The 8640-nt window shown below is 31.4% G+C and overlaps 1 long non-coding RNA gene across 1 annotated transcript; it reads right to left on the reverse strand.

Moving 5' to 3' along the window:
- Positions 1-3463: 3463 nt before the first annotated feature.
- LOC128174947 (uncharacterized) lies at positions 3464-6068 on the reverse strand. Its single transcript, XR_008242597.1, has 4 exons — positions 5972-6068; positions 5565-5655; positions 3834-3962; positions 3464-3553 (listed from the first exon to the last, which is right to left on the reverse strand). It is a non-coding gene; the product is annotated as an uncharacterized LOC128174947 (long non-coding RNA).
- Between the last annotated feature and the right edge of the window lie 2572 nt (positions 6069-8640).

The following is an 8640-nucleotide window of genomic DNA, read 5'->3' on the forward strand; positions in this document are numbered from 1 at the left end:
AATCTCTGGTACCCATCATCTCTGATAAACAATCTAACGAAGGACCCGGTCTTAATCCCGGGAGACAGTTAGATGATCTGGCAATGGTGCTTGCTATTAAAACAAAATTCAAGGCTATAACAGAAGTCGAGAAAGCATAAGTAATGTCGATTTTAGTTTTCTGTTTTTGTTCTTTTTACCGTAATTGGTTTATCATTTTACCTACAGTAATGTATATCCGGTTATAAGAATTGCTGACAAACAAAGACGACCGCAAGTCTTCTTTTAAAAAGTATTGCTTTTCAAGATAATTTAAGAACATTTCAGGATTATACAAATGAAATAAAACACATTAAATCTTTGAGTGTTTTATTATACACTATGAATTACGATAACATAAATGACTATATACATGTGTGTATATATGTATAGAAAAAACATGTGCATTCGTGTGTCTAGAAACATTAAAGACCAACTTCCATGAACTTCGATATCTCGAACCCTCGGATATCTCGAAGTTTTTACCTAGTCCCACCAAGTTCGAGATACCGAAGTTTAACTGTACATAATCAATATCGTGTGTACATAAAATGTAACAAATAAATATAATTCCCGATGATTAACGTTAAAAACCGCGCAGGAAAAACCATGGATAAAATATTTGAAAAAAACTTTGGAAACCTGTGTCCGAATGCAAGTGTGAATAACGTCTAGGGGCAAATATCGGACTTTTTTTATACATTATTATTAATATTATTATTAGACAACAAAAAAACTTTTTAAAAAATCTAAGGTTCGTGCGCTGAGTGAAACTAGAATAACCATTACTATGAACACTGACCCTTTTATACTGGCCTTCCTAAGGCCCTACCCTCTATACCCACACTAATCTATTCAAACACGTTATTATTATACAACAATTCCCGCTATTCTATGAAACGCGGGAAAACTATAAGATACAATTTTTTTTTATATTACTCTATTTATTCATAATCGTGTAACTTCAATGCTTTCATTATTGAACTAATTTTGTGTATATGTTTAGAAGTGTCGAAATACATTTCTCAAATAATGGCAAACTGTGTTTATGGTGGTTAAGATTTATTCTTTTGTTATTGTTATTTTGAGAAAAGGCTCATTTTTACCAAACAAAGATAGATCATACCTTAAGGTATCAAAATAGTGTTAAGAATTATATTGAAATAAAATATTTCCTTTTCACCGATCAAAGAACAGTCATGTACTTAGATAGAAAAATATAGGTGTAAATGTTTATTTTAAAATGTTCATTTCACTAAAACAAACAGGGAACTATCTGATATTTAGATATGAAAATACCAATAGTGACTTGCAGCTATAGCTGATTCATCGGGCTCTGTCACAAACATGAAGAAACCGAATCTCTCTAATGTGGTGTTATCTGCCTTCATCGCAGGATAATTCAAAACGGCATAGTACACGCCCTTTTCGCCTCTTGTATAAGAAGTGTCGACGATTAGAAGACAATTAAAGTATGTTGAAAGCTCGTCCTGATCCGCACAATTTCTGACTGTTACAACATACTCTGTGATATTTCCCTTTTTATTTTTTCCACGCCGACTTCGCAGCTGTTTTCAACGAAATCTTTTTAGGAACGAAAGTCGTAATGTCTATTGGAGAACAGGTCGATGGTTTCTCGTGAGGATGTTGAATTATAGTTGTCCACTGGTCGAATCTGAACTTCTTCTTTGTGAAAACTGCTACAAACATATTGTTTTCACCTGAAAGTAAATATTGCTGTATCAACATCAACTTTTTTTTGGTCATTAACATGCATGGCAGGTACACCTACATTAGCATGAGTTTACCAAATAAATCCCCATGGTATACTCAATCGAAAAATAACAGTGTTACAATATTTGAATTGTTGCCAATTTCAGTCTCACGAAGTAACTACAATTCACTTCAATACATTTTACATAGAGACTTATTGAATAAATATGCGAATGAATAGTTGAAACAAATAAATTTAGGATTTAGAGTGTTCAGAAGCATTTTTTAATATAAAGCAATCATTTAGTGCTTTAGACTTTAGTTTTTTCTTTTTTAAATATCAGGTTGATACATACATTAGTAGCCCCTTAATAAGCTACACCTTCAAGCCCTTTTGGTGAGTATCTAATGGGTTAGGAGACCTTAATCACTCTGCAGTAAGTAATGGAGGGTTTCTTGTTTGGATTTTTTTTTCTTAACCTTTTTACCTCGTAATCCATTAAGATCGTAGTCGGGCGAAGATCTTGTAGTTTTCAGCACGTATCAACTACTGTCAATCAAAATACACATGGTACAAATAAACAATAATGATTATTCCGGTTTGTACGACTTTTTAATTTCCGGAAGCTCATAATTACATTAATTAGGTACGTGAAAGGGATTTTTATATATTTCAACTGTTACAATCAACGTTATTCCTTATTTCCTAATAATACAATAGGTATATCTGTAAAGTTACTCACACATGTGTTTTCAGCTGTACTGTCTTTTTAAACAGGTTACCCTCAATTCCTGAAAGACCCTTTTGAATTTCGTATATCAAATATCTGGTGAACTCCTGTCAGATGAGACTCACTAACCTGTGACCACATGACAATGCTTTTTATATAAAATAATTTCTTTTTTATGTTTTAATTCTTTGTTTTGTGGAAATAAGGAGGGGGGGGTTAAAATACACATCCAGTTGGAAAACAGATCCAAAATACGTTAAAAAAGTAGAAATCATAATCATTTTTTATTACTTTTGATAAAATGATTTTTTGATAATTTTTAATTTTTTGTTTGGTGATAGCGGGTATAAAACTACACATCCATTAGGTGGAAAACAGATCCAAAATACATTTAAAATGTAGAAAACACAAAAAAAAATTTACATTAGTTTATGTTGTTCAGATATTCATACATGTAAATGTCAACTGTCACATATCCGAGTCCACTTCATTTAAAGCTGCGCTGATGTCAAAAGAAGCAATGCTAAAATATATATATATGGATATTTAATATTTAAAAGTGAATAAATTATCACATTTATATAATAGTTACTTTTGATCTCTTATCAATGAATTGAGAAGTTGTTGATAATAAACTTATGTGAAAAAAATACATATGTACCGCAAATAAATCTTTCATTTATTTCCTAGAAAAAAAATCCACATAAGCCAATCAAAGATATAGTTTATTGTAATTTTTGTATAATTCACCGACAGATATACCTCTTTATTCAGACAAATAAATAATTAACTAGAAACTAAACTAAACGTATGTTAAATATAAACTTAACAATCAAGACAGGTGACCAACTGGCAGAGCTTTAACATTTAATCACCTTTGGATTATTTTCCAACCACTTTTATATAAAGTTAATGGCAAAGTTCAATCCTATGAAACGACTTGAAGCGTTTAAGAACTGAAATTTAAAAAAAAATGGTAAAAAAAAATTAATACATACGTCGTTCACAGATGTAGCCAAACGTTTGATTGCAGTAATCATTAGACCATTGGTAATGGAAATCCTTCCTCATCGCAAGACAATTCTGTTTTCCTGTCAGTGTATACAGGATGCATATATACATGTATAAATACATGTATGTATCAGTATTTTTAATAACTTTTTTTTGTTAATCAAACATTCACAAATATAGAACTTTATACAAAGAAACTAACAAATTTAATCATAAGCATGCAAACAGCTAAAGAAAACACGTAAACCTGTTATATAAGTACCCGGATTATCCAGCGAAGTAAAGTAAAAATACATGAAACAAAAGTATTAGTACCTGGATTGTATGAACGAGTTAGAAAAACGTAAAATATATAAGTACCCGGATTGTCGGGTTCTGTACGATACCAATCACTGTATCCAGTTTTAATGTTTTGTTCCGTTTGAACCCAGTACCATTTCTTGTCAGAACGAAATTGGTCGGTAGCACCCAGCCAAAAATAAAGGCTTGCTGAAAATTTAAATAAATACCCTCGAATTTTTATTGTGCGACACTTGCTTTGTCGATATACATGTAACACTTTAAGTCTCATTTAAAAAGAAAACTTAAATGAAACGGTATGGACAATATTCCTTTTATATGATATTTTACCTTTAAATGCAAATGACCTCGATTCTTTGTCTAATATGTTTAGAACCAAGTAACTATGAAGTAATGATTTACATAATGAAATACTTTTTGGCGTTTCATGATAAAATTACAGCAGCGAGCATTATAAAAAAAACAGAGGAGGCGTTGGTTGATTATGTATTTTTCTTCAATGATTGCATCTTTCAGTGACCGAATGAGAACTCGGTAAGAAACATTTAATTTGTTTATACTCCCATATATATATATATATATATATATATATATATATATATATATATATATATATATATATATATATATATATATATAAAAGCACTAAAAATAACCAACGACACGAACAATAAAGTAAAATATTGTCAAATATTCGGGACAACCCGTCCCTTCTTCAGGACAACAAAATAAAAACTACATAAGAAAGAAGAAAAACATCTACAAAACTAGCACTAAACTAAACTAAATAATATATAAAAACTAGATAATGTTTAAACACCGGATCAACACGTGGCAGCTACATCTTTATATTTAAGAATTCGAGCCCGAGAAAGAAAAATCCCGTCCGACGCAGCGGACGGTCTGTGAAGAAGTGCTGAAAGATAATGCGAACGAATTAACTTGCTAATTGGGGGTTGCTGTTAATTAACTTGCTAATTGGGGGTTGCTGTTAATGTTTTTCTTCTTTCTTATGTAGTTTTTATTTTGTTGTCCTGAAGAAGGGACGGGTTGTCCCGAAAATTTGACAATATTTTACTTTATTGTTCGTGTCGTTGGTTATTTTTAGTGCTTTTTTATATCTCATCTTATAACCTTGTATCTTTTGATCCGACACTTTAGATAACGAGTGTTGTTGGTTTGCTAGTGCTTCTTATATATATATGTAGATGTTTATATATATATATACCGGTAAATTATTCATAAATGGTGAGTTTTAGTACTTAAGTTATCAATACTGTTAATGTACACATTACTATGTACCTCTAAAACTAATGTTTATCAGCTTTTGTTCGATCAAAAGTAAATTATCAAAGTTTTATAATAAAAAGTACGAAATATACATCAGTACTGTATGCAGGAAAATATTCGCCACCATTTTATTTCGCCCCATTTGCCCTCGTTGTTAGAGGGCGAATTTAAGACTAGACGAATTCTATACTGCAAATAATATTTTTGTTAACACAACTGCGTCTGGACGAATTCAAGACGGGACTATACCGTTTGCAATTATTAAAGGGCGAAAATAACATGGGGTGAAAATAACCCTATATACAGTAATTGACGTTTAACCGTTCTATACATGTACCAATTGTATACCAATTGAAGTGAAAGTCGACTTTTAATGAGCTAAACGATGAATGCTTATACTTATAAGAGGACAGGACTAGATAAGGCAGATTTTTGGACCGAGTCTGTATATATAAAAGTAAAAATCAATGTTCTGCAGAAATAGAAGATATCTTTACTTACCAAACTCATGATATAATCTTGACTTTATGAACATATTTTCTGACTTTGACTCAATGGTTACCAACCACCCACCAACCGAAGCACAGCTATCCTGAACAAATATAGAATTGATAAAGAATTGCATATGATGAATGTTACTAACATAAAAAAAATCACACAAAACAAGTCAACTATGTTTTTAAAATATGATATTCAACTACACTTTTTAATATTGAAGCACCAAATTCATGAATATAACTTTTTAATGTATAAAATATATACATACTCTAAAAGGAATGCAAACTTTTTCAATAATGTACAACTGTATATTTTGAGAAATTTAGAGATGCTATAAGTAGATAATTAATAGAACTACAAAAATATGTTTGTTTTTTTTGTTTTGTTTTGTTTTTTTTCAAATATCCTACCAATGAGTCTTTCCAGTTCAATCTGTTCTTTGAGAACAAGTAACAGGAAACGCCATGTTGCTCCCAGCCGACAGGACAACGATAGGAGAGAGCCTCTATGTACAATGTATAAAACACATATCAAACACAGATACCTTGGTTTGTCACAGTGTCGTAGACTGATGAATATTGAATAGGAACATATAACTTAAAAAAAGATAATGATACAAAATGTTTCTATTATTTGATGATATGGGTGACATTTATTCTAGGATTTAAAAAAGGAATACCTTGAATAGAAATGATATAAAATGGATTTTATCAAAGATTTAAATAACAAATATAAAAGAAAATTAACACATAACTGTGAACACATAGGCGTCAGAACCGTGGGGGGGGGGGGGGGGGGGATCCCCCACCTTTTTTGCAGAGTTATAAGTTACTATAACCATAACCAAAGACCATTTTTTAGCTTGTCAAGATTTTTCTTATATTAGTTTAGCCCCCCCCCCCCTTTTCAATTTGCTTCCGATGCCACTGTGTATTTAAAAAACTGCAAATCAAGTTAGCTATCAACAAGTTCATCCTGACAACGCGATGAAAACAGAACGCTTCAGTTGTATTTTTATACAAGAACTTACCGAAATGATGTTCGTTAGTCTTTTATTTCACCACAAGTAAGCATCCTTATTCAATATTTTCAGTTTCGAATCATTGGGCTAGTGTTTGTTTTATAAAACATCAACAACTGTTTCTCTTTCAAATCAATTTAAACTAACGGGCATTCGCTACTTTGTGTATGTCAACAAACTTGATTAATATTCAAGTCTTCTAATCAGTATTTCTATTTAATCGAGGGGATAACCTCTCAGAAAAATCATTTAGAGCTAAAAAAAATTATATAATTTTTTTTTTCAATGAAACGTTACATTGAAACAGTTATATATATCTCCGAAATGACGTTCTAAATTATATTGCGAAAGGTCACAATAACCGCATAACACAACGTTGCGTCATCGTTTTTAATCGTTCAAAAATTCGATTAATCCCTTCACGGTAGTTATCGTGGAGGGGTCTATTCGGTCATATAAGGGAAGGTATCAAAAGCCTCATTATATAAATAAAATCGTATGAGATAAATAGAACATCAACAAATTTTATATTTGCTTTATCCAAATAATTGAAATGGTTATATTCACTCAGCAAGCCTCGCGAATATATACACCATTTCAACTCGTTGGATTAAGCAAATATAAAATCACACAATATATAGATATCATCTATATACACACACACACACACCCAGTTCTCTTAAAGAATAAACTTACCTTTGATGACAACCAAAAATAAAACGATGAAAACAAAATTGTTCCACATCTCGCTCTATGCTGCGGCAATAAAATTTAAGGGCTAAATCAGTTACATGTACATTTATATTTAAATATAATCAGTCAATAACAAATGTTACAGTAATTTTGAATTACACTTAAAACATTCTAAACCGTTTATAAATATTTGATTTGTAATTCATTTGACCATAAATTGTAACACGTTTTAAAAAGAACTTGGTGACAATAGTTTGGACTGATCCTTTTTTTAATGATTGACGCATTATCCACGATTTTTAGACCCATAAAATTCATTATAGTTGGCAACCTTAGTTACAGTATCCTTTATCTTCATATAAATTAAACCAAAATGGACTTGCCATGGCACAATATGCATACAAAGAAATTAAATAGATGGAACACAACTCATTTGCATATCACGTCACATTTTTATCGCCAAACATTTAGTGGTCTGGTATGAAAGACGTTGAAAGTACAGCTTATTATACTTGTTTTAAATAAATGAAGAAAAATATGCACGGAGAACACGCTTAATGAAATGCATATCACGTGACACATTTGGTACAGACGATCAATGTGAAAGGTTGAAGCGAGTTCACATGAGGTAACCATAATGGGGTGGGTCAAATAGACTATTTGACAATTAAAACAGGTAAGGGTAATGATGTATATCGTCCCCCCCCCCCCCCCCCCCCCCTAGATTTAGAATAAGTTATAAGTGATCAAGTATAAATATTATTGCTAATCAAATACCATGATGACGAGCTGAAAAAAAGATGTACCAAATTGATTTAAAGTGCTTTCAAATGTTGGGCGGATCTAAGGGTCTACGTAGATTATATGCAAACAGTGTACCCCTACATAAGTAAAGGAGGATATATTCTATCTTTTCGTTTTTTATTGAACACTGATTTTCAATCATGGCAAATACATCAAAGAAAAGAAGCATTATTATATAAGTATACATATAAATTTAAGCAGAAATTCCGAAGTCTTCTTTGTTTTTACACATCAACCATCTTTTCAAATTTGAAAATCTGAAATGTGGGTTTCGAATTCATACTGTGCAGATCAGTAGCTGCCAATTAAACCTTAAGTGTAAGACACAAAATCAATAACAACAAGAGGCCCATGGGGCCACATCGCTCACCTGAGCAACAATGGGCGTTCAAAAGATATTGTGCCGTATGGTCCATCGGTAGAATAACAAAAAAAAAATATTGTAAAGTATTCGAATTTTACACTTATCTTTGCATACACGTAATCTTTGACATAGTACCTTCATGAAATACTATTTTTTACCTGAATAAGAAAATCCTACGCAAGATATAAAACTAAACA

Source organism: Crassostrea angulata, chromosome 2 (assembly GCF_025612915.1).
Source record: "Crassostrea angulata isolate pt1a10 chromosome 2, ASM2561291v2, whole genome shotgun sequence".
NCBI classification, from domain to species: Eukaryota; Metazoa; Mollusca; class Bivalvia; order Ostreida; family Ostreidae; genus Magallana; species Magallana angulata.